This window comes from Thunnus thynnus, chromosome 17 (assembly GCF_963924715.1).
Source record: "Thunnus thynnus chromosome 17, fThuThy2.1, whole genome shotgun sequence".
Lineage (NCBI taxonomy): Eukaryota > Metazoa > Chordata > Actinopteri > Scombriformes > Scombridae > Thunnus > Thunnus thynnus.
Genome location: NC_089533.1, coordinates 27153758 through 27179757, shown reverse-complemented (window position 1 = coordinate 27179757; position 26000 = coordinate 27153758). Strand labels below are relative to the sequence as shown.

Genomic DNA, 26000 nt, shown 5'->3' with positions numbered 1-26000 from the left:
CTTGAAGTGTTTCTTCTTAGATACTCAGTAGCTAGGTTAGCTCTGTTATAGCAGCCGGAGCACTTTTTTTGAATCTCGAGCTCCATTGTTCTGTTAGAGGCGGCTGGAGCTGTGCAACCGGGAGACAGAGCCAAAAGGCTCCAACATGCCATTGTTGCCCTGCACGGCCTCGCAACGGGGGTTTTTGTCTCTCCGTTGTTTCTTCGTCTGTCTCTCTCTCTCCCTCTTCTTCTCTCTGCCTCCTTAGTGCCTCTCCCTCTCTCCTTGTCTCCCTCTCCTCTGCGGCCACCCCGCCAGGAGAACTTGTTAAAAGGCTAAAAGAAGGTGCGCGTTTGAACAATGTATTTATTTATATTTTTTTAAAATATGTCATTCTAAATCGTATTATTACAAAGAGATGAGAGAAAAGCATGGCCTTGTCTGTGTTCAGGGTTTACACCCTTTTCTCTTTGATTTCCAGCCGCCTAACTCACATTTCGATGCGGAACATGAATTTGTAATTATTAAAAAAAAAAAAAAGACACTTTCACGATTTGTTTTCACTGACACAGTTGGCCTGAGTGTTTGTTAAATATTTAGTTAAGCTCCAGGCCGCGTGAATATGACACCACATAGGAGGAATAAACTCTGCTGTGATGCTCAATAGTCTGATAAAAATATGCTCGTGCTGTGTGCCCTCAACATCGAATATTTCCAAATGCTGGGAACAGATACATTGAAATATAAGACAGGACAATATAAGGAATTCCCCTTGTTCTGCCGACTAACGGCGACCTGAGAAAGAGATGACAGTGAGGAATAACGAAGAAAGAGTCTGAGGCGTGCAGTCATTTTTTAAAACGAACATAGTCGGTGACAATCATCTTTTATCGGTCTCTCTCTGTCCGCCACAGGCCTACCCCTGCTTCCACCTCACACTTTATAGCACACACACCACTCACTGCCTCCCACTGAAAAGGCTGAAAGGTGAGCAGAAGTCATCCCATAGAATTTTATGTTCATTTTTTTTATAACTTAAACAGAGTCCTGCATCGAACAGCACCCCTGCATGCGTGCACAGGTCCGGATGGGTCCCACGAACGGAGAGAGGCGCACGGATACCCCCCACTGCCCCCACCTCACACCCCCAGCCCCCGACCAACGCGTCACGTGATTCATTAAATAATTAATGCAGAGGTTGCAGAATAGATATGTATTCGTCAGGAATATAACGGTAAGACATGGTGCTGCTCCAGTGTGTGTGTGTCTGACGTGGAAAATTCAACTGTCCTTTCAAAAAAAAAAAAAAAAAAAGATACAAGCCCCCCTATAGCAGCGGAGAGAGGGGGAGAGAGAGAGAGAAAAAAAGGAGAGAGAGAGGTAGAGGGGGGAGAAGAGGAGACACTGAGAAACGCCAACAGAGAGAGAGAGAGGAAGAGAAAAGAGAGAAGGAGGCTGCAATAAAACAAATTTGGACGGGTGTGCGTCTTGCGGGTCGTTGTGGACACCGTGAGTATTGCGGAAGGAAGGGAACTGCATGGGGGGAAACCACACTTCTTCTTCCTCATCTTCTACGCCGCTGCGCCGCCTTCGCCCGCATCCCTCTCACTGAATCATAGGCTATTTTAACATCGTGGTAAATATGCCCCAAAATACCCATCTTTCGCCGTGTTTTCTCATCGTGCATGTTGCTGTCGTGTTGTTTACACATCACCCCCCACCCATCATCATCAGCCATTGTTTATAGGTTGAAGCGGTGCAGCCGCGCAGCCTGCAAACCGGAGAGAGAGAGAGAGAGGGGGGGAGCAATGCAATGTTAGCCGATGGCTGTTTATATTTTAAGAAGCACTTGGATATTCTTCTCCATCTTTCTCCCATCACCTCCTGTCTGCCTCTACATCTCTCTCTATCTGCCTGACTCTCTGTCCATCTCTCTCCCTCTCTCTCTCTCCCTCTCCCTCTCTTCTTTTTTTTCCCAGCCAGCTACTTCTCTTGATTTATAGTGAGGCAGGGTGTCAGCGTGCGGCCGCGGCTGCCATTGTGTGTTTGTGAGGGAGTGCTGTTGTTTATGGTGCTGCCCACGATAAATCATGTTTCCCTCTGCTGTGGGGAGACGGTGGCGAAAAAATGACGGTCGATGGACCGATGATACACCGGAACGAGGAAGAAGAAGAAGAGGAGGAAGAGATGTCGCCACGGCCGCCACGGGCTCTTCTTTCTGTTCCGGCTCTGTTTTCACTGCCCTGCTCTCTTTCCCCTCCTTCTCTATATCTGCCTGCCTTTCCTCCATGCCCTCACACACACCTCCGCCTTTTACACTTGATTATTACTAGGGGTGTTTCTTTTTTTCTTGCTCAGTATGACAGTGGCTGGCTGTAGCTCCGGGTCTTGAATTACTGCGGCGACCAATTAACGGGAGATTTGTTTAAATTTGGCACACCGGGCACGCCTCGGCCGCCATGAAATCTCATAAAAAGGACCTGCCGGCCAGGAAAATCTCATCCATCTAGCCAGGAGGTGTGAGTGATTCCAAGTAGCTCAGTCATGGGAGCCAGGCTGAAGATCTAAATGACGCCGGTTCGAGTCCATGGCTTCTGCAAGCACAATGAGCCCATAGGCCCCTGCTTTAAAGTGAAATGCAATCAGAAAACTGTTTTCTGCACTGACGGAAACTATCTAATGAGAATCAACTTGGCTTTGGAATTTAAATGGGCTTTATGTCAGCAATACTACCTGCTTCTTGTTGTAGCCTAGTAAAGATCTCCTACGTTATGATTCATCTGCTGCTGCTTATTTTATTAAGATGAAACGTCACAGGACCAGAGGTGCTTGTATAGTGTCCCGTTAACTTTGTGCGTAAAAGCAGACTGTACACCGTCTCTGAGTTCATTTTTTAGAAGTAGTTTTTTTTCCATGCATTTTTTCAATGTGTTTTCTTTGGATGTCTGCTGGAATGGAACTGGGCGCCATTATTCATGTCAGCACTCAGTGTTTCTGCCTTTGCTCAAATCCTTCACCGTGAATCAGACCTTCTTCTTTTCTTTAAATGTGGCGAGGAAAATAAGATGCAGAGATGGGAGCATTTCCCTCCTTTTTAACCCCATGTTTGTATTCACATGTATCTCATATCACATTCGGTTTCATTTCCAATATACACTCTTCCCATGGCAACGGAAAATCCAACCAAATGACTCAGTGAAACATTGTGAATTGGTTTGTGGTACCATTTTTAGCTTTTCCCTCTGCGAGGAGTAAGTGGGGTGTGGGATGGAGTAAACGTAATTTCATCGGCTAACCTCATAACTCACTATAGTAAGTGACGCTTGTGTGATAGTGTGTTGTTGTTTTGGTGTGAAGCCAGCTGGTAATTTATGCAAAGTGCAATAAGAACAGAGGACAGTGAACGCAGCATCAAATGGTTTTATTATATACATATTTATTATATACAACATAAGTTTGCAAGATACTTTTTATAGACATTGCATTATTATTATTATTATTATTATTATTATTATTATTATTATTATTATTATTATTAATAATAATAATAATAATAATAATAATAATAATAATAATAATAATAACAACAACAACAACAGATGAGTATTAAAGAGTTGGGATAAGTATTGGGATGAATGCATGAATGGATGGATGGATGAATGGAAGGATGGATGAATGGATGGATGGATGGATGGATGGATGGATGGATGGATGGATGGATGGATGAATGAATGGATGGATGGATGGATGGATATGCACCCGGAATCAGTTTACAATTACATTTCCAAGGCTGGACTCTTCCGCATCCTCTCTCCTCCCTCTCTGCCCCCCTCCCCTCCCTCCCCCCACTCGGCCATCACTACCAGTGTAAACCTTAGTGTAACCAAATTAGAGCGCCTCCGCGGCTTCCCATCACATAATAATGGCAGTAGCAGCAAGAGGCAGCGCTTTTCAAAATGTGTATTCCTGCTGTCCGCCGCCGTGTCAAAAACAATATCCCGCCTCATTTCTGTGGACGGAGAAAGAGACGGAGAGAGACAGAGAGAGAGAGAGAGTGGGGGAGTGACATGATTTCTTTCCTCCTTTTTTCATATATATTTATATATTTCGCCGGGTATCTCGACCTCATATCTGATTTGGGTGACAGCGAAGCGTTGAAAATATATTTCCAAGCGCCAGCCAGGCCGCCCGCTGCTGCAGGTTGTGAGCGTGGCCGTGCAGAGGGGGAGAAGTTTAGAGGGAGGCTAACTTGACTTTTAAAAATTAGTTAAATCATAAGTGGCTGAAACTGTTGCATTAAAATGCTCCTAAGTCGCACAGTGAAGGGAAGACGACAGCAGAAGCGTTTGGTTTATCTTATCTTATCCCAGGCATGTGTCCACTGTTAAGTGTGTTTTGTCTGGCAAGATAGTTCCACATCAAACCCCGCAGAAATAGTTCAAATATTTGAAACGGTGTTGAGAAATGATATCACTCCCTGTCTGACATCCATTATGGCTGCTGCTGCTGCTGTTGCTGCTGCTATCCAAGCTGCAGGAGGGGGATTTCAACTCCTGCGAGGCCTCCCTGCATTCACAACTCTCTCTATTCACGCCTCACTAAATACAATTCTGTCCCCGCTGCTGCAGACCTTATTCATAATCCAGATGTGAAAAGGCACGTTTGTTACTCCCTCTATGAAAACACAGAGAAATTGCGTAAATGTTTTACTTTGCTGCATCTTCAAAGAATCTGTAGCCTATTGTGACACCACATACATTTACAGGCTGAAATTAATGTTTACACCGAAACCTGCTGCAGGACAATGGCTGCATCATCAACTCATTGTGACATCGGGGGAATTAAGGACGCAGCAGAACATGATACTGACCTAAAATAACACGGATTCCTTTTATATGACTGTTAGTTCAAGATAAACATAGAACGGAGCGGAATCACTGAATGGAAGAGACTTGTATGAACATCTCGGTGAAGAGCTGCATAGTTTATTTAAAGAAGTGATCCTTCCTTTTCATTAGATGAACACATTTTTTATCATGAATATTAAAAAAAAACCAAAAAAACAAAAAAAAACTTTTCGCTTCATGACCCAGCGTTCTAATCTAAAATGCATTAGCAAAAGAAGCAAAGCATGCAGATCAGCATGGTGTGTGTCTGTGAGTGTGTGTGTGTGTGTGAGAGAGAGAGAGCGATAGAGAGAGAGAGAGAGAGAGAGAGGGTCTTTACTCCAAATGTATTGTTTGTTACTGATTTACCGGGCAGTAAGAGCTCAGGGGAAAGCTTGGTTTAACGGAAGAAGATGCAGCAGTAGCTCACGGTGTTTCTCCTACAGTGGCTGAAACGCCAAACAGCTGAGGCTGATACACACTCAAACGGTTTGAATCCACCGCAATTAGAGCTATATGGTTTTAGTGTTTATTGTCAAGGTCGCTGTAGACCCACGCGTCTGACAGACACGCATGAAAGCAAGCAGGCACGCGGACAAGACTTCATACAAGGCGCATCTTCCCACTCACTCCCGGGGCTGGCAGCCATATTGTCTTCTTCACTGTTCTTTCCCCACGCAAAAATATTATCAACGCGCCCTGCGACCTTTCCGGTTAACGACGAAAAATGCCTTCATTTCTTCTTAAAAAGTGACTTTTTCAATGAGCTACGCAATTTTAACACCGCGTCTAATTCAGCATAACCCAAAGCCTGAGACATAAGCCACTATCTCTATAAACGTCGCTCAATCTAAAACTGTTTCTTCACAATAGACCAAAATACAGAAAAAATCACCTTAAACATGAGCATGCCACACATAACACAGGACACGTTTTCTAACACAGATTTTGAGTAAACAAAACAGCCCACGTGCGTTTGTTTTAAAGCTTAATTTAAATGTTAAAGCATGTAAACTCATGTCTGTGTTCATTTACTCTATTAGTGTAAGGCAGCGGTCAATTTACAAGTACAAAAATATTTTCTGTTGTATTCATCTTTAAAATGCACAATGTGAGGACTGTTATGTAGGTTTACCTGCAAATATCCCGCCTATACAGAAGAACCGCCGTAAAAAAAAAATCAAGAAGAAATTTTTAAAAAAGACAAAAAGAAGCATTTAAACAATGAAAAATAAATCTAAGGAAGGAAATGTGATTGTGGATTTGAACGGCAGTGAAAATGTATTCCATATCCATAGATCGGTGCCTAACCATGTCTCAGCTAGGCTATAAAACGCCGCGGAGTCATTTAACATTAAGCTTTAGGCATATAATAATTGCTTGGAGGCAGAAACGGTTTAATCTGAAGTGAAGTGAAAAGGCAAAACCACGACAGCAATGAAAGCAGTTCGGTTTAAAAACGGCTATGGAGCAGGGATTCTTTTCAAACAGCCAAACATAAATCAGAGGACCGCTCGCGTCATAAATCTGCAGCCGCTGAACGTTAACGAGCGAAAGATTTAAGCGCGGGGAAAATAATGTTAACAAAACATGTTAACATGTGTTTAAATCAGCTTTAACGAGGGGGGTTCTTTTACATGCCTAATGCGTTTTTTTTTACTATAATAAAAACAAATAAACAGGTCAAACAAAATTAGGATCTTATTATTATTATTATTATTATTATTATTATTATTATTATTATTATTATTATTATTTAACCCATAGTCTATTGCCTTATCTCTTACAGGGCGCAGATATCCAGTCTCGTGCTCCATGCATGCGCCAGGTACTTCCCGGGTTCTTCCTCGCGCGGAGATGATTACCCGTTCGGAAATAAATCAATAAGAAGCCTCGTGCTAATTTATAATCGTCTGCGCGAGGGCAGTGATTCAAAGCGCGTGAAAAATGAGCGACTGAAACCGTATCCAGAGCCCGCGAGCGACGCTTTTTTTTCTCTTCAACCGGGCCGGAGAGCAGCATGCACGAGAGCGATAAGATACACCAAGTTGCTCAGCCGGAAATGTTTCCACGAGGAGCCGTTCTCTTTCTTTTATCAACTAAAAATAACGCTTTGCTCTTGTGTAATTGAACTTCTCTCTCTCTTTCGTCGCCCTCTTCCTTGCTTTATCTCTCTCACTCTCTCAGTGTGTGTGTGTGTGTGTGTGTGTGTGTGTGTGTGTGTGTGCGTGTGTGTGGCAGTAAAGGCATGTCTATACGCGTGGGAAGATAACACAAATACACACAAAGAGGTAGAGAGAGAGAGAGAGTCCAGCAAAGCCAAGTGTATCGGTTTGAAATTAATTGAAGTTGTACATTTAACAATAAATGATGTCAATACCGCCAGGACAGCAGCGCTCAAAAATCCTCACAAATAAAGAATTACAATCCACTAACATGTCCAGGATGTCCAGAAATGTCCCAAAATCCGTCTATGACAGGCTGAAAAGATACAGAGCACATCCACATTAGTTGGCTATTTTTCACTCTTATTTTGTCGTAATAGGCTACTGTGCTTCCTGTGAATATGTGCAATTGTCAAATATTTACACAATTGCCGTGACATCTGTGTTCGGTTAAGTTTTGGTCGTCATGGGCAAGTTCGGTTTCATATCCAAATTATTTTGGTTTTTAGGCTTATTGATATTTTTAGGCCGATTTCATACGTTTCCTATAGCCTAAGATATTTCGCTGAAACCTCTTTAGTTAAATCTGGTTTCGTGTAGGCCAGTGTAGAGTTTTGACCATGGTTTTCGCACATAGCCTACTGTATGAATAATAGATAATAATAATATATAATAATAATGTATGGTTTTGACTGTAATTTACCAAAATCTGATAGGCCCGTAGGGCAGATTCTACCACTGAATTTGTAAACAAGCCGAACAGCGGAAGCAGTTCCCTGTGTGGACGCGCAGGTCAAATCACAGCGGAATTTCTGCTCTTCCTCCCCTCTCTCAATCTCCTTCTCCCTCTTCCTCTCCTCTGATCGCTCTCAGTTTGACGCCATGTAATAACCAACATCTGGCCCGCGCGCAGGCAGGACAGACAGGCAGGTCACGCTGAACCTAGCTAACCCCCTGGCGCACCTCAACCAGACTCCCCGATTGGACAGGAACAAGAACCAGAACCCCCCCTCCCCCTCCCCGACTCCCTAGGTTCTCGCGGCCTGTGTAGCTGTCAGTCCGCAGCCCGGTTCAGGAACAGTTCACGGTGTCAATCCGCCTCCCCCGCAGGACAAAAGCAAGGACGACCGAGCAAGCTAGTCAGAGATCCGAGCGGGGAGAAACACTGCAGGAAAGGAGGGGAAGAAGCAGGTTTATGTGAATGTGATAGTCGTCAGTGTTCCGTAGATAATCAATGAAGCAATGAATGGCAAGTTTGACTTTCTGAGAGACAAATCTACCATATGCTGGTCCACAAAGGTTACAGGTCAGCAAGGTGCGCTAACGGCTACTAGTTAGCAAAGCAACAGCAAAACACCATCAGCGTGTGTTTGAATCACTGACCAAAAGATACCAGGCGTCAGGGGAGAAGCAAGGAACGACAAGAGACAGGAGGACACAGAAGGACTTTGCTCCTATTTTTTGGTGTATTGAGAAGAAGATAAAGAAGAAGAGGGAAGAAAGAGGTAGAGAAGGATAGAGACAGAAGAAGAGAGCCCAGGGAATACGGCGTCACACTCAGGCCAGAGAAGCTCTGACAGAAGAAACCGGTTTCTTTTGGAGGCTCGCTCTGCCTACTGCAGGCCCACCGGAGCTTGCGCTGTACCCAATGGGGAGATAAGGCTACCCGGTGGGTAGATAAGGCTTCAGGAAAAGAAAAGCGCGAGCCCTGGCCGTAGTACTGGCCAGGCACGCACCGACCCGCTATACGGGGAATTTTGCAGCACAGGCGGAGGGGGGGTGAGCGCGCGCACGCGGTGTGCTTTTTAGGGTAAAGTAGCACAGCGAGCCCCAGACTGAGCAGTCCCCGTCAGCCTGTGTGCTGTAGGTAGGCACTGATTGTTGCAGATTTATGGTGGAGCCGCTCAAGATTTATGGCTTTTCCCAAACCGGGCATGCAAACGCTTGGCGTCTCCTTTACGTTATGTTGTAGTGGTACTGGAATGGATACAGCAGTATTATAACAACTGGCAATAGTACGGCGTAAGCGCCGTTTTTGACTGACTTAAATGCATTTCCATGTGTTATTTAGTGCCATTTTGGACCCGAATACACGATAGAAAAAAGCCAAACTGCCGGACCGCCAGCGCGTAATTACGCACTCGCAATCACCGAAGAAAATACGTCCAAGGTTTTCAGAGAAGGGATTCTGTGGTCTTCTTTACTCCAACCGGTGTGTCCGTCCGTGTCCTAAACATACTGCATCCGGGGGAAAATATAACACCAGGAGGAGATCCAGGAGGAGAGACACGCCGAGAAAGAGCAGGTAAGGTCTGCCGGGATGCTTCTCGCTCAGTGTCCCGGTGTGTGTTCCCGAGGCGTCCCCATCCCACGCGCTCCGCCGCTCGACATGTCATTAATTATCTGTTGTGTGACCGTGGTCTCTCTCGAACTGGCAGAGGCATCCGCGGGGTGTGCCCGCGTGCAAGCTCTGTTGCCTGCCAAAAACTTTTCCCCCCTTGTGTGTGTTTGTGTGTGTTTGTGTGTGTGTGTGTGTGTGTGTGTGTGTGTGTGTGTGTGTGTGTGTGTGTGTGTGTGTGTGTGTGTAGGCAGCTGCAGACAGATGCCTCAGAATAGGTAACAGACAAGGGGCGAAAAGGACGCCTCGCCATTCTCTACCTCTGTCTCTCCTCTCGTCTCCGTCATTTCAAAAGAAGTTTACTTGCAGCGGTTTGGACAGAGATAGGTGTGCGTCTGGTACGTGTGTGTGTGTCCATGACACAGAGAGAATGAGTCGTAGTGAATAGGAACCTGACGGCTAGGTGTAAAGAAAGAAGATTCATGTTAGCCACGCTGTGATTTATGATAGTGTGAAAAGATTGCTTACTCAAGAAGCCGCACCCCCATCTCCTTCTCTCTCCTTGTCTCCTTCCCTCTCTCTTATCCACAAATCCTCATGTTCTTCCCTGCAACGCCCCCCCACCCCCCAACACACAACAAATCCACAAATGGTCCTACAATAACAGAATTTTCCTTTGACCACATCTAAGCAAGAGCAGACGTAATGGTTATAAATACATGTGTAATTACAACTAGTTCAATTTGAATTATTACAAACAAAGTTTATTCCATAATGACCCAATCAACCCATAGTCTGTCTAATCTGCTGGGTTTCTCATTGTTATACCAGCCAGATGTAACGTTAGCTTCATTCAATTCAGAAAGCACCATAAGCAAAGGAGAAATGCAATAAGCAAGAGAGGAATGCAATCCAATTATTCATAGACTGAATGGAAGAATTTATGTCCATAACTATACAAAATATATGTGTAGCAAATATAATTTTACCAACCAGCCAGCAGGCCTTAATTCTCTTGATCCCTTTGTTGTGAGGGGACAAGATTTCTATAAATTACTTTATTCATTCATATTGTTGATGTACTGAACTGTACTATTTGAATCTGAATCTGATTATATGGGCTATATATTTTTCCCTTTTCCAATATAATATATCATCAGATCTGTTTAGCAGTGAGCATTACTGTAACAGCACAGGAGAAACAGCATCTACCAACAAAACATGAGAGACTATTATAGACTTTTGGACATTTTTAGTGGCATAAAAGTCTAATAAGTGCCAGAAGTGCAGAGGAGTCACAATCATTGAGCAGGACCACAAAGAAAGATAAGTTGCATCTAAATCTGTTATTAAATACAATTTAATGTTGTTTACTATCAACAGGTGTTATATGTGACCAATGTCTCATTTAACCAAATGCCTTATTTTTTCATGTGAATGTTGATTAAATTGCAACAATATATGAGAAAAAATCAGGTGTATGGGCTGACATAGTATCTGTAATGTTAATTTGTTTTTATCAATCAATGTGACAAAAGGTGATTTTTCTTTAAACCACACATCCCCCCAAAGTACAGTATTGTATATGTGACATCCTGGAGGAGGAGATATAAGATATAGGTATAAAATAAAAGTACTTATGTATTTTTACACCTGATGAAATGTACATTTACACAAAGGTTTCTAAATCCCCATATCACGCAAAATACGGAGGACATGACCTCTGTGTGTCCAACAGACACTACTGCCCTGTCTCTAAGCCCAGTCTGACCAAAATGACTTACTCCTAGCCACATTTATATGCTTCACTTAGGATGGGACAACCCAGTGACATTCAGTGGTTTTCTTCTATTTTATGGCAGCTAAACCCTTAAGCTAAGACATGATTTAAAGCTCTATATCATATATTTTGTCCTCTCATGGCTATCTGAATAAATAGAATAACCCTGTTCTGTCACAAGATTATTATAATGACAATATATGAACATATTTCTCTTCCACAAAATAAGCTTAATTGTTTTTGCTTTTTTCTTGTGAAATGCTATATAATCACTCTTCGTTTGAACTGTTCACCAGTCATGTCCACTAAGTCCATAATCTGTGAGTAGAGGTCTTGAGTTGCCATTCCTTCATTTTAGGAGATCACAAGACAAAAAAAAGTTGGGAACAACTGCTCTATATGTACGTCATCTCCAGTAATAGCTGGACAGCCTGCTTAACCTTGGCGGTTTTTGCTCACTTCCGGGTACAGAGACTTTAAACTCATGAAAAACCCACAGCAACTCCAACATGGCCGTGATTTAATTGATTTTTTCATACATCACTGACAAACTATGGGCAAAACACCGATCAGAGTAAAATAGTGGGTGCAAGCACGCCTAATACTGTCGCAGTGTATAAAGCCTGACAGGTCTGGCCCAGATCCATACAGCTGCTTTCTCCTGCTGTAACAGGCTTAATAGCAGGCCTGTCTGCTGCTGGGCCAAGTGGCCTGATTATATTACAATCACTGGCTTCTTTTTCTGATCCATGTGTCATAGGAGGAGCATGTTGTTAGGAAATGGATACAGCCCTGTTGTATCGGTGCAGGTTGTTCAACACTCAGCGTAATGAGGCCTCAAAGCAATGTAATCACAACTTAGGAAAATCCATTTTTAAGGCATTGCCAAACCACAAATGACTACAGATACATGTCACTGAGTGCTAGTGTCCCTGCTAGACTGACACTGCACTGCAGGAAATGATCTTTTTTTGACCAAAATGCAGCCACAGTGGCTGTTGGTCCTTAATTCCAACATCCATCTTTAGTCAGACAACTGGATACACAATGAGAAAATGCCTGCTCAGTCAATGGACAAAGTGGCTTCCATGCAGAGGACAGCCAACATTTATAACCACCCTGCTCTAATCCTCCGGAACGCACAGGCAATGATACCTGTGCACGATGGCTGCAGTGCATTCAACATGATTAACCTGTGACTATTCTAAATACAGTCTGAGTGTTACTCTCATTTTTTTTCCACACAGACTTGGACCACCTATCCAGTCAATAGAGTGTACAGAAAGCAGCCTGCAGTATTTCAACACATGGTGACATTTGTTGTGATGAGCGCTCCTCAGAGAGCAGTGTGGCACAGTTACAGTCATGTTATTCAACCACAACCAGTCACTGTATTGAACCTTCAAATCACCACCATTTTTCCAGTACTCCCCAACCTTAACCAATATAATCATCAGCAGCTCGTCAACTTTATTTTAACATTGGTGTTCAGCCAGAAAAGCAACTTGTCCTCTACAAACCTTTCCATTCATGACTACTATCTATATCCCCCCCCCCACACCCTTCCCCAACACACACACACACACACACACACACACACATACACACACACACACACACATACACACACACAAGCAGTCACATCCATCCCCGTTCTACCATCCCTGACAGACTTGGTGAGCTTGGCACTTTTCATGGCCCAGGAGTAGAAAGGGCAATTTGACCCCCACACCCTACCTCCCTCTTAGACCCCAAACACACTCATTCTCTCTCTCTCTCTCTCTCTCTCTCTCTCTCTCTCTATCTGTCCTGGTGTCAGGGCTTTCTTTGAGTTTGAGGTTAAAGATTAGCATCTCTGATAAAGATTAACTCTCTGTCAAAGGAAGGCGCTGATGGCATGAGTTTCTGGCGCAGGACTGTTGGTGACACAGGGGTTGAGCGCTTCAGGGTGAACCGCCTGCAGCAGGGGAGGGGTAAAATGTTGGCTCAGTGGATAACAGACACGTACTGCAACATGCCTAAATGTTGGGTCTTGTTGATGATCAGTTGAAGTCTAAGCCCAGCTCTCATTATTGTTAAATTTCTTCATGATCCCTGTAAAACTCATCCACAGTCTGTGACCATGAATTGGAAACACACTTGGTTTTTGAGCAGAGGGTTCAAATAGGTCTTTTGTGCACAGGATGAGCGTAATGCCTCAGTTATGTGTCTACAGCTAGGAGCAACAGACTTCATAAGTAGAAGAGTTGTTCATATTTCACAAGCCTGAATGAAAAAAAAAAAAAAAAAAACTAAAGGGATGCAAATCATAACATCAGAAGAGGTCTTTGCTGCTAACATGCACCCTGGTGTACAACACATGTAAAACTGTTGGATGTTACTGAGAGAAGGCAGGCTTGCAGTCCTCAGAAAGATGGTTGCACACACCCATGGAAGTTATGTAATTTAGTCTGGTTGTGAAATGAACAGCTTTAAATGTGTACTCACAGGGACAGCCAGCTCACTGTTCGTCTTGAATGCATGTTGGTTAATTCTGCAAACTTTTCTCAACATTACGAAATAAAAGTTTCTCTGCACCAATCTCACAGAAGTGAGAAGTCAACGTTCTCCATGCATCCTAAAGAAAAGTAAAGTTACTAAGTTGCTAATGCACTGAATTTCTTTTCTTTTTGAGGTTGATTATAGCTTCAGGTTCATGACTGTTCAGTTGAATTGATTAGAATTGTACTGAGTATGGGAGACAGTGAGTGGGCAACAATCTAAAACCCCTTTGGCCCCACTGAAACCCACAGTGTAATTAAACAGACTGGAAGCAAAAGGACAAGACAGATGTCTCTCTCAGTTTCTTTCTGTAGCGCATATGCCCTCTGAAAAACAGTGTTGAAACGTATGTGTCATCCACCCGGAGTAGGAGGGGAGGAGATGAAATGTGCTGCAGTGCTAGGTTTGTCGTCGCTTGCCCATTTGGTGCGTCTGTGTCGGTGGTGTTGGTGATGATGCTGCATGGCCGTTCAACCTCATTACACTTCAAGGAAATCTTCAAATGGACTTGATGAAAAGTTTCTCTTTGGGTAAAAGTATGGATATTGACTGATTTTTTTGGGGAGGCTGATGCTGATGGCATTGGGTGCTCCGGTGGCCTGAAAAGGTCAAAAGTCATAGAGAGACTGAATTATGCGAAGGTGAAGGGAAGACAGGTATTGTATTATTTTTTTTTGTCTTTTGGATGAAATGTATTAAACTATGAGTGTACAAAAAATGACTTGTTGAAATATATTCATATGAAACTCAAAGCATGTGTGCTATTTGGACACAAGTAGGTTTTCCAGAGTCAGCATGTGGATTTTATAATTAGTGTTTTTGCTTATGAATTGTCTTGTTTGTTTGTTGACGTTTTGTTTGTCAGGCTACTTTGTTTACAAACTATAAACACCTACGTTTGTGAGCCAACACATGTCAAAAAAAAAAAAAATACACTGCGGGTAATTCACAAGTTTTAATGTGATTGCCATTGAAGTGAGGCCAAAATAGGGAGTTCAGCTTCTGGGGAAAAAAACAAACAGAGTGATAAATCCTCCAAACGAAATGAAATTCTAACCACAGAAATCGCTTGGAAAGAATGTTAATGGCCAGAAAGCCCAATGATGTTGCAGTAAATGACGTCAAATCTGGAAATGGGATACACATGAGAGGAGGTGTTCAACAGATAGGTTGTTCGAGGCCACCGTACTTTCAAGTGTTTTTTTTTTCTTTCATTCTGGAGCTACTGCCCCCTGCAAAATCACTGATAGACCCATGACACCGTTTCCAACCATGTTGAAGTGATTCTATTGCAATCAGAGAGCAGAATGTTGGAGCTCTGACAGTTGGGTGTTGTAGACAGTGCTGTATACTTAACTCAAATAAACAACGCAGTCACACAGACACATCAACCAACAACGTTCCAGTCAACAACCATGTTTAATAATTCTTCATAATTACACAAACAAACTCAATGACATGTAATGCAAGTTTTGAATTATTATCTTTTAAACAATTGAACAATTAAACAACATTATTTGGGCTGGAGGAGTACAAGGATGACTTTAATGGCCTTTAATGGTTTTGTTTTTGTCTGTCCTGTTAGCATCCAGCTACAGTTCTACATGAACAGCAACAAAAAGAAACTCAATGATTTTAAATGAAAGTTAAACTACTTATTTCCTGTAAATCCTCTTCAAGTGAAAAGGTTAGGGGGTTTTGGATTAAAACATAAAATTGCACATGATGAAATTGAGATTCTGGAGCACTTTGTCAGTGGGTTGATCATTAAAGTGCTGAGCTATTGCTCCTCCGGGGCAAAGGTCACTCTTGGAGAGCTGTGCTCCAATATGTCACTGTGTGAGTGCTTCAGTGGGGGCTTCCATGTTACCACATGGTACTTTTTCTTTTCAAATTGGTAAAGTCACAGCACTGTTACTAATACTAGTGCTCATGTAACTGTGGTTACATGTGGTAACTGTGGTTACATGAGCACTATTAAATTTTGATTTAATATATGTTTTTTAAAAAAAGAGCATTAAGGATAAAAAAGCAGTAAACTGTGAAACTTAAAAAAAAACCTTAAAGGAGAACCTTAAAAAACACTCCAGCTGCTTATTTATATCCAGCACAAGGTTTCTGATAAACATAGTGAGTATGTGTTATGCTGTTATGAAACGGTGAAATGGAGCTTGTGTGTGTGTGTGTGTGTGTGTGTGTGTGTGTGTGTGTGTGTGTGTGTGTGTGTGTGTGTGGGCAGAGGCAGGCCGGTGACGGCACCAGACCAGGCAGAGATAAGAGCAGAGAGTAGTGATAAACTTTGTTCACATCATGTGAGACTTTGAAATGAAGCTGCAGCAGTAAGCAGAAACATCAGTCAACTGTGAACATATTTGAAGTAAGATGCAGAGAGGTATCAAAAGCAAAAGTGCTCTCTGGAACAATTTTCATTTTTATTGTTTTATCTTAAACCCTGAAATCATCATCATCATCATACATTCATTAACCTACAAAAAACATTGCATCCCATTGTTAGGTAAAATATATATTTAAAAAATATGTAAACACTGAAGTGTCACAAATTGCTTTATTTGAGTAAATGTGCTTTGATCTACTCTTCTCCCAGGAGCCTGAACCTGCTGTTCACTCCGTTAATGTGCATTCTGTTCAAATGACCAGAACTTCTAATACTTCCACGTAGCAGCAGCACTCTTGTTTCTGTTGCTGCTCTTTCGTTAATTTCTAAGAGAAAAACACCCATCTACATTGTTTCGTTTGGACTCAGGATCCTGCAGCCCCTGATTTCATGTGAATTCCCCCTCTCTCCCTCTCCCTCAGCCTCCTCTTCCACTCAAAATTTGGCTCATCAGCTGTTCTGGAGCTATGGAGGCGGCCTCCTCCCTTTGTCTCGGCCTATAGGCTAGCTGGCTAAGCTAGTCGGCCCCTGCATCACTTTCTGGGCAACTTTAGACTAGTCCACTCCTGCTCCGTGGCTCCAAATTTCCGACTTACCCGCGGGGCTGAGGGGGGACACAGGGAGGAAAGCCCGGCTGGTGCTGCGATGGGGATGGACGGCAGCCAGAGCTGTGCGTGAGTGCATGGACGGAAACAATAAATAACTTTATAGCAGTGGTAGGAGTTGTAGTGGTGGTGATGGTGGTGTATGTAGGCTGGTACGAGGAGGTCGGGGGATCCTTGCTTTTGATTTATGTGTTTGGGGGAAGCTGTCAGGAGCAGAAACAGAAGCAGAGCGGGCCAGCGATTTTATTCCAGCACTTTAATAATAACAGCCAGTATGCAACAACACGGACAGCGCTTTTCATCTTGCGGTTGTGGATGCTATTACACAATTATACAACTCACCTTTACGCAGTGTTTACTACCACGGCAGCGGATGGATGCTTATCTGCCGCTGAGTGTCTGTCTGGCCGGCCGGGATGCGTTCTCCTGCTCTGGGTGCTGTTGCTCTCCCCGAGCCCCACATGAGGATAACCGGCCAATAACAGTGACTTTGTCCGGGATGTGTGTTTTCTCTCTGAATGATGCTGAAGTTATTCATGGGCTGAGTGTATGCAGAGCCGCTGGGAAACACATGTTCACCTTATGTGGCCGTTTCTCCATTTCGTTTGACTCTCATTTTTCTCATGTCGGGCGCAGCAACATTTATGAGTTTTTCTCTTTTTTTAAAGTTAATCCTATGAATCATCGTGATTGTTCTGGATGTGTTCAATATTAATGCAAATAGTTTTTTGTTTGTTTGTTTTTTTTAAACGTGTTAACGTTAAGGTTTTCACACCAGGATTTAAATGATAGTCTATTCATAATATCACAATTATTGTTCAAATTAATGGGATTCAGGATTTAGATGCATCACAGGCGACTTCTTCACATTTTCTTTCTTTTCTGTTTTATTTATTAACTATATTTTTACTGTTGATATTTGTGCATTAATGCATCAATTTATGTCTTAACATCTCACAGCTATATATTTCAATAAGATCTAATTTAATTAAGGTATTTAAGCAACATGTTGGTTATTTTTTCACCGTTGCTATTTTCTTATTATTCCGGTTGTTTGCAGCGTACAGAAGGCCTATTCCATGAGTTCATCATAGTAATATACTTTCAAATTAATTTTTTGATAATTTTCCAACATTTTCGATTTTCGTTTTTTTTCCCCGTCCGACTATTATCTGCACGAGCCTACTGACGGGAAGGAGCGCCATTTTCCCTCCTTAAATGTTAAAGACTTTCCCGACCCCAAATCAGAGATTCCCAGCGTTTTTAAAACGCAGGGAAAAGATGGTAAATATAGATAATAGTATGTATGATAACCAGAATCAATATCATCTCAGATCACTCCGCCACTCTTCATTCTTCTCTCTGCTCTTATTCTGCTTTTATTCCGGGAATAATTTAAGGTCAGCAGTACCTGTCAGCGGTTGCTCTTGTCCCAGCCTTTCGATCAGACTACAAGAGGTCTCTGCTCTGTATCGGATTTTACCAAGACCTTTTGATTCCATATCTCTCTCTTTCTTTTCCCCTCTGTCTCCCCCCTTCTCTCCCACTTCCCTCCTCTTATCCTGCAGTTCTTAGGAGCTTTCTGGAAGCCGTTTTCTTCCATCAAAACACCAGGAAATAAGAGGAAATCTTTCGGTGAGTTATGCTGTTTTACTTGAGCCTCTTCCTTGTACTGCTATGCAATGTTGAGATGAGGAATGTGCATCTGTAGTGTAAATCAGCGACATGTTATTTGAACTACAAGCTGTGTAGGATGAGCCGAATTCGTTTAAAAACCTTGTAATTGAACTTAAGTGATCTCTGTGCTTTTAAATCGCTGGACAGAGCTGAAGTCTGAAGTCTCAACTATTAAATCCCTTCAGAACGGAGAATCCTCTTCAACTCACTATTTATTTATTATTTGAAAAAGCATTTTGAGACGCACCGTAGGGCTAATTATTATTATTATTATTATTATTATTATTATTATTATTATTATTGGAATTTCACAGTTCCCATAACCATGGTGAATAATTGTGGATAATATGTGGGAATGGCTGTAGGTCATGTTGTTAAATATTTAAATGGAGACGATTTGCTTTCTAAAATCTAATTCATTTTCTTCAGCAAACGGCTGAAAATCTCCAAAGAGGTGTAGCTGAATGCATGAGAAATGTTAGGTGCATGTGTGTGTATGTGTGTGTGTGTGTGTGATGTAATATAATGTAATGACACGTGCTAATGTAATATAATCCAGAGGTGTGAAGGGCAGTGTGATGGCCGCGGGTTACAACCGCAGCAGGAAATATACCATGGTCAGTTCATCATTTGATAAGACAGTTATTAAAAGAGCACTTTGTAACTGCAATAATGACACTAATGGCAACACTAGCAGTAATAATAGTAGCAACAGCAGTGAAACTAGCACTAACAGCAGCATAAAATAGCTCACAATCCCAGAAATGCTTTGAAAAAATTCTTCAGACCACAAAAAGGAGCACACATTAAAATGAAGTAGCTTTCGTTTGACTTGTATATTTTAGAAATAGAATTTACAACGACTCGGTGTTTAAAGCCAGTCAAACTCTGGGTAAAATACGATTTAAAATCCCATAGTAAGAGGAAATTCCTTAGTGTCATCCTCAATGGCCTTCATGTCTGAAGTCCTGGGGGAAAATGGAAAGAGGATTTCCATGGCTCCGCGAGGCACGGAGTTTCAGTTGTGAAACCCAATATCCGTGACTCAATCCGAAACACGGAGCCGTCGATGCGCGTCTGCCATCCAAGGAAAATAAAGAATAACCGCCATCCTTCACAAGCACCGGCGTGCTTTTACAAGTCAGTACATACATGTAATCCGCACTGCTTATTTCTCCACATGCACGTCTCTCCTCACACTGTTGCTCAGAGGGGGAAAAAATGAAAGACAGAGACAAAAAAACAGCTGATTAGGTGTTTGGTTAATGAGTAATGAGGTTTTTCAGCAGCAGTTAGCAGATCCTTCAGTCCGTATACAAAGCCTGGTTTGAAGGAAAAGTTGCAGACGGACACATTTCAGACTCCCACCTTCCACCTACACGGAGCTCATCCTCTCATTTCAGCAGCCCACACCGAATGCTATCTGTTTTAAAGTTGGGCTGTTTACACACACACACACACACACGCACACACACGCTGCTGGGTGCGAGAGAACTCATAAATCTTACGTAGCCATAAACGACAGGGGTAGCGTCCTGAATAATAAAAATAGAGGGAAGTGGGAGAGAGAGCTACAGAGACACAGAGAGAGAGAGAGAGTGTGTGTGTGTCAGGTGCGTGTGTGTGGTGTTGGGTATGAAAACATTGTAAGACACCTTCATATTTTCATTTCCATTTTGGTCTCACCTTCTCTGTGTCTCTTTCCTTTTGGGCTTTCTTGTCACTCTTCCTTTTTTTTTCTTCACCTCTTTCTTCAAATGTTGTTGCACTTTGCTCCTCTCTTCCTCCCATGTGTGTTAAAGTCAAAACACACACTCTCTTGTAATGTTTTTATTCTGGACCTGGAAGTGTAGATTTAGATTTTTTTTTACTCTTGTCTTAATTTGTTGCATTCTTACTGGTGTCTTTACCTTTTCTCCCAGTCTCCTCCCTTCCACTGTGGCCTTCTTTTCTTTTTTTTATTTACTTTCTTTCTGTGTATAAGTAGCAGCAGGGGAAGATGAGGTGTTGAAATCTTAACAATACAGACTACGTGTCTAGTTTCTACAGGGAGACATGGAATGAGCTGCAGGAGGGGCTCTGTGAAAAGAAGAAAAAAAAATCACATTTCCTGGAAATTCAGTAGGGAGAGAGAAAAAGGAAGTCTCTCATGTTGCCTTTAAAACATCACCAGATATTACCAAATGAATTCACCAGATTGCCACAAACAGGTGAATGGCAAGCACACTGTAGTCTAAAGGAAGTGAGTAGTAAACATATATCTTCTTATCCTCACTTAACTTTATTCAAATAGTGACCTATTTAACATATTTAACACATACATGTAATGGCTTTAATATAGTTTCAACTCTATTTACATGTCCAGTAACAGCTTAAACATGGCTAAAACATGAAAAGCATGAATATCTTTATAGATATTAAGAAGATATTGTTATTTAAACCTTAACATTTCCATCACAAATGTACAGGGAAGACATTATGAAAGACATAAGTTAAGAGCTAAATGATATAACTCTTTGTTTTAGCCTTTTTAGTTTGGCTTAAACTGTCTTTATGTCCATAAAATGTTAATAATAATGTTTTGAAATGAGGACTACAATGTAATACAACTCCTGTGATAGTTACTATATTAGCTTGCATAATTTCATATTCTACTTTTGTCATGTGTTAGATTGTATGCTCATGGTCAACAGATACAAATTGGTTTGATGTTAGTAGGCTACCTATTATTTTAATTTACATGTCCCCTTATAGATAAATAACATACTAACTTAAACTACAGCAAATGTTAGCAAGGAAAAATGGCTAACACTTGATTGTAAAATTAAACTATGGTTAATACTAATACTAATTATTTCAGGCTGATATCTCTCTCCTTCATATCCAGTTAGAAAAATTAATTAAGTTCACTCTAGCCCAACATATAACAACATCATAGGCAACAAATAACCTTGTAGCCTACATGCAAGATATCTGTGGCCTAGTAGCCTGTAGCCTGGACCAATTAGAGAAGAAAGAGAATAGTTGAGGGAAAATACGAGTTCCACAAATTCACTATGAAAAAATGGTTTTCTATGAGGTTATATAAAAGTTATGCCAAAGTTCACCCGGAGAAAATAGTCAGTTGTAGGTTATATGTTAACATAACTGCCTTACAAAAAGTCATATTTCTAACACTTAATTCTGAAGTAATGGTGGCACGTAGAAAAGTAGTGTGTTTGCGCGGTTGTAGGGCTAACGTAACGTAACTGCCTCCGTCTTTGACTTCCAGCCGCTGAAATTAGCATAATTTGTGAGTGACGCTGAGCTGTTTGATGGGAGAATCAACGCGTCCACAAGTCAAGCCCCGTTATTTCCTCCGTTACCCCGTGAACGTTGCTGATACCCGAGCTACAACATAATGAAGATCTGTAGTAGACTGACACCACCACCACTACCACTACTACTACTACTACTACTGTAGGCTATCACTACTGCTGCTGGCCGTGTGGAAGAAGCCTTCTAGCCTTCTACAGACCGAAGCGAGGCGGGAGCACAAACCCAAGACAGAGAGGAAGACGCGGGGGGAGAGAGACAGGAGACCCGGGGAGACAGAGAGGGATGGAATAAGGATAAACAACCACCCAAACATGTGATGGGGTGACGTTTTGTGGCGGAGCTGTTTCAGAAACTGTCTGTCTGACTGACTGACTGACTGGTTTGTTGGCTGCTGTGTGAGCGACAGAGGCTAAAAAAGAAAGAAATTTGAGGCCATTGTTATCAGCCAGCAGCGGTGCAGGCAGCGCTGGTGCTGGGGCGGAGGGTGGAGGTGGAGGGCGGGTGGGGGGTGGGGGGCGCGAGCAGGCAGCAGGCAGGCTCCCGGTAAGCTCGTTCAGCTCGTGTGCTAGCTAGCCTATACCGAGCCCGTCCGTTAATTCTGCCCGTATATCGAGCCCCCCACCGACGTCTTGAGTCCGCCCGGCTCTCTCATCCACCAGCCGTTCATGCCACACGGTGTCCGGTTCACCGCCTCCGCGCAGCCTGGTCTGCCGCCGCTGCTGCCGCCGCTGCAGCCGCTGGCTCCAGGAGGTGTTGTTGTGGTGGTGGTCGCGAGCAGCCGTGCTAGTCTCGAGACAGCACCGGAGGAGCAGCGGGTTTGTGGCGAGAGGAAGAGAGGAGGAGAGGAAACGGGAGAGAAAACGAGCGGATTCGTTATTTATTTGATTATTTATTATTGTTATTGATTCTACCCGTTGAGCGTGTGTGAGGACTAATCTGTGATGCGGTGTTGCTGGGTCCGTGCCGGACTGGACCGGGACCACCGGTGCTAAGGAAGGTAAGGAGCATCACCGACAGGCCAGCCGGTAATAGGCTACACAAGCTCAAACAACAAACCAGAAATACAGAGTGTGTTTTCTCGCTGTGCAGTGGCTGGCCCAGTGATTTATGGCCCGTATGACTTCAATCCCGGTTCAAGAAGAGTTCACAATGCTTTAAGCTGCCGTAGCTACCCGCCACAAGCAGCCCCCCTTCTTTTGGCCTTCCAGCTCTGTCCCTCTCTTTCTCCTCTTTTTTTTCTTCTCATTTCTTCTCCCATTCTGTCCATGCCTCTTCTTCACATATAGCAATTTATTTACAATGCAATGGCCGAGTATGTTTCTATTATGGATGCTCTACTTCTCCCTGGTGCTTACGCTCTCTGCTCCCCACGGGCCTCCGTTCCATTATTTTGCTCATATCTAACATTTTTAATTCTCACTAAAATGCTTAGATGTAGTTTTATTCACACATCACTGGTTGGTGATTTCAGCCTACATGGAGGCAATGAACATAGCAACAATAGCTCTGATCAGGCCAGTCCTTTATTGTTTCTGGGCTCGGCTCCATATAATTGGCCTCTCTCTCTCTCTCTTTCTCTCTGTCTGTTAATGGGATATAAGGAATACGTGGACTGACCAAGTTAATGCATTCTCTCTCTGTCTCTCTGCCTGCATAGCTCTTCATGGCAGGCGCCATTTGTAATTTTATATCCCAGGATAAAACACAGACACTGGACACTGAGACCGAGCTCTCCCTCACTCTCTCTCTCTCTCTCTCTCTCTCTCTGTGTTGTTTTTGTTTGGGTGGCTGTTTCTCTGTCAGTATAAGTGGATTATTCAGGGAGGCGTCTAGTAAAGTTGGTGATTGTATTAAGCTGTAGCCCTACAAGCCAGGGGCAGAGACATTACGTGTCCCGTTTAATGGCGAAACAGCGATATGATTTAATAACATATTCCTCCTACACTCACTGCCCCGGCCTCTCTCTCTCTCTCTCTCTCTCTCTCTCTCTCTCTCTCTCTCTCTCTCTCTCTCTCTCTCTCTCTCGCTCCTTGGGACTATTCCTCTGAGTAAATAATTAGGATTCCAGCTTGTCTACCAGAAAGATAAATGGCTGACATGTGTGACGTGCTGAGAGCAGGAGAAGGGCTGGACTGTCTCATCTAAAATAAATAAATAAATGAATAAGAGTACATTTATCATTGATTTATTTATTTTTATTTCAGTACAATTTTAACCCATCATGAAAACACTCAGTATTCATTTATTTGCTGTTGCTTTTATTTCTTTTCTTTTTTTATTTATTTATTTTACATAGGAAACAAATCCCTCTTCTTATGGCTTGCATTCTCAGGTTTTTTTTCGTCTATTTACAAGCAAGTTTGTGTTGACAGTATTTATTTATTTATAAGAGTATAAATAAAAAAATAAGTATGATCTGTCCTGACGTTTAAATGTGCACTGCGTAGCCTATATATGAATGACAAATCGTGTAAACTCTAAAAGGCCAGGATTATTTCAGAGAGATTTCAGCGTAGTTTTCTGTATTTTAGGCCTAATATCTGACGGTGTAATTGTGTCATGTTATCTTTACACGGGCCGCGATGAAGTCGTTGAAAAGCTTTAATTTGATATCACTATTAAAGAGAATAGTTGGCTAAATATTGTTGCGATATGAAGGCAGGTAATAAGTGTAGCTTACTGCTGACTGTCTCAGTAGTTAGCTGTAGCGCCAGCATACAGGCCCAGGTTGTTCTTGATGGCAGAGCCAACAAAGCCGCTTCCCCTCCGCGTCTCGCAGTTAAACATGTTATCTCCAGAGGAGGGATGAATGCCAGGTGCTCTCTCGCGCCTGACAACCCGGCCTCTCGCGGCCACAGGCCCACCCCAGCGGTGAGCGCGAGATAGGGTGTCCAAGGGGGCTCACACAGCTGTTTTTTTTTTTTCTTCGTCTCTTTTTCCCTTAAGGGGCCATGATAGAGTACTCTGGCCATCCGACCCTAATGGATCACTGACTCGTGAAGCTTCTTCCGGGGTTTCTTTTTTTCTTTCTCTCTTTCTCTATCTATCTATCTATCTATCTATCTATCTATCTATCTATCTATCTATGGCCTTTTTTGTCTAAACCTAAACCTAAATTCAAATGTTTCTTCCCCGCTTTTTTTCCTATTAATCCTTCTAAATCTGATCCCTTTCTTTTCGACCAAACAGAAGCGTCCATAAATCATTTACAGACTGAAATCTCCCCCGATTTCTCCTGAACAAAAATCCCTAAAATATATTTTAAGTAATAGGCTAGTTTATTTTCGTGATCATGTTCTTCAACATAAAAAAATGCATATACGTTACACATGCATGTACATGGAACCTATACGTTAATACGTTTTTTCTTCGTTTCTCAATTTAGAAAATCTTGAAATTTTAATAACTAACAATAATAAGTATTACTCCTATAAGTATTCTCTGCCCTATAAAATCTACAGGGATGCACGAAAACCTTGTTAGACAGCAGCGATTGCTTCCGGAGATAGACTTGTGTGAATGAGGATGAGTGAGGTAACAGCAGAGCAGACCTGAATCCAGTAAATCATATGTGGAAGGCAGGGGTTGACAGAAATAGGCTAGCTACATCAGTCTCAAAGGAAAATACACACAGGCCGATTCACTGCCGCCATTACACAACAAAATGTCACGTTCAGCCTGAATAACAGCAGCTTTATTACCAAAACATCATCCTGAATAAAATTCACTTATCTAAGAAGTAGGAAAATATGATACATAGCCATGTTTAAAATGATAATTAAGGAAAATGTTATTATGTTTTATTTTCAAATTAAAAGAAAAAAAGCATCGTCATCATCCTTTGACTTATTGGACAGTGAGAATAATTACTAAATAACACAATAATAACAACTAAAAATTCTACAACTATTGATACTATTAATAAATTATACACTTCTTCTACTAATACTAATAATAATAATAATTATTATTAGTAGTAGTAGTAGTATAAAAAACAATGATGATTATTAAAATAACATTAATTAGAATAATAATTACTGTTAGGTATTATGTGAATTAAGATAACATTTCTATAGATATTTAACATATGTGTAGAATGATATGGAATATGTGTATGTCTTTTGTGTGTGTGTGTGTGTGTGTGTGTGTGTGTGTGTGTGTGTGTGTGTACAGGGTGAGGGAACACAGTTTGCCCTCCTTGTGCCCCCTCCACTAGAGCATCTGCAGGCTGTGCACTGGGCTCAGAAGGGAGGGGGAGGGTAAGGGGGGAGTGAAGAAAGAAAAGCAGTGGTTTCTATTCATGTCATGGCGCCTTT

At 42.2% G+C, this 26000-nt stretch overlaps 1 protein-coding gene across 10 annotated transcripts in view; it reads left to right on the top strand.

Annotated features, from left to right (window-relative positions):
- Positions 1–26000, top strand: part of hoxb3a (homeobox B3a) — a 95196-nt gene that overhangs the window by 60111 nt on the left and 9085 nt on the right. For 7 of the 10 annotated variants that reach the window (XM_067570336.1, XM_067570332.1, XM_067570333.1 and 4 more), the window contains one exon: positions 18258–18324. The exons of 1 other annotated variant lie outside the window; for it this stretch is intronic. The gene's annotated coding sequence lies outside the window, so the exon portion shown is untranslated. Of the gene's footprint in view, positions 1–8102; positions 9336–18257; positions 18325–22202; positions 22682–26000 lie in introns of those variants that run through there. 2 more of the 10 variants (XM_067570338.1, XM_067570339.1) reach the window with 2 other exon arrangements.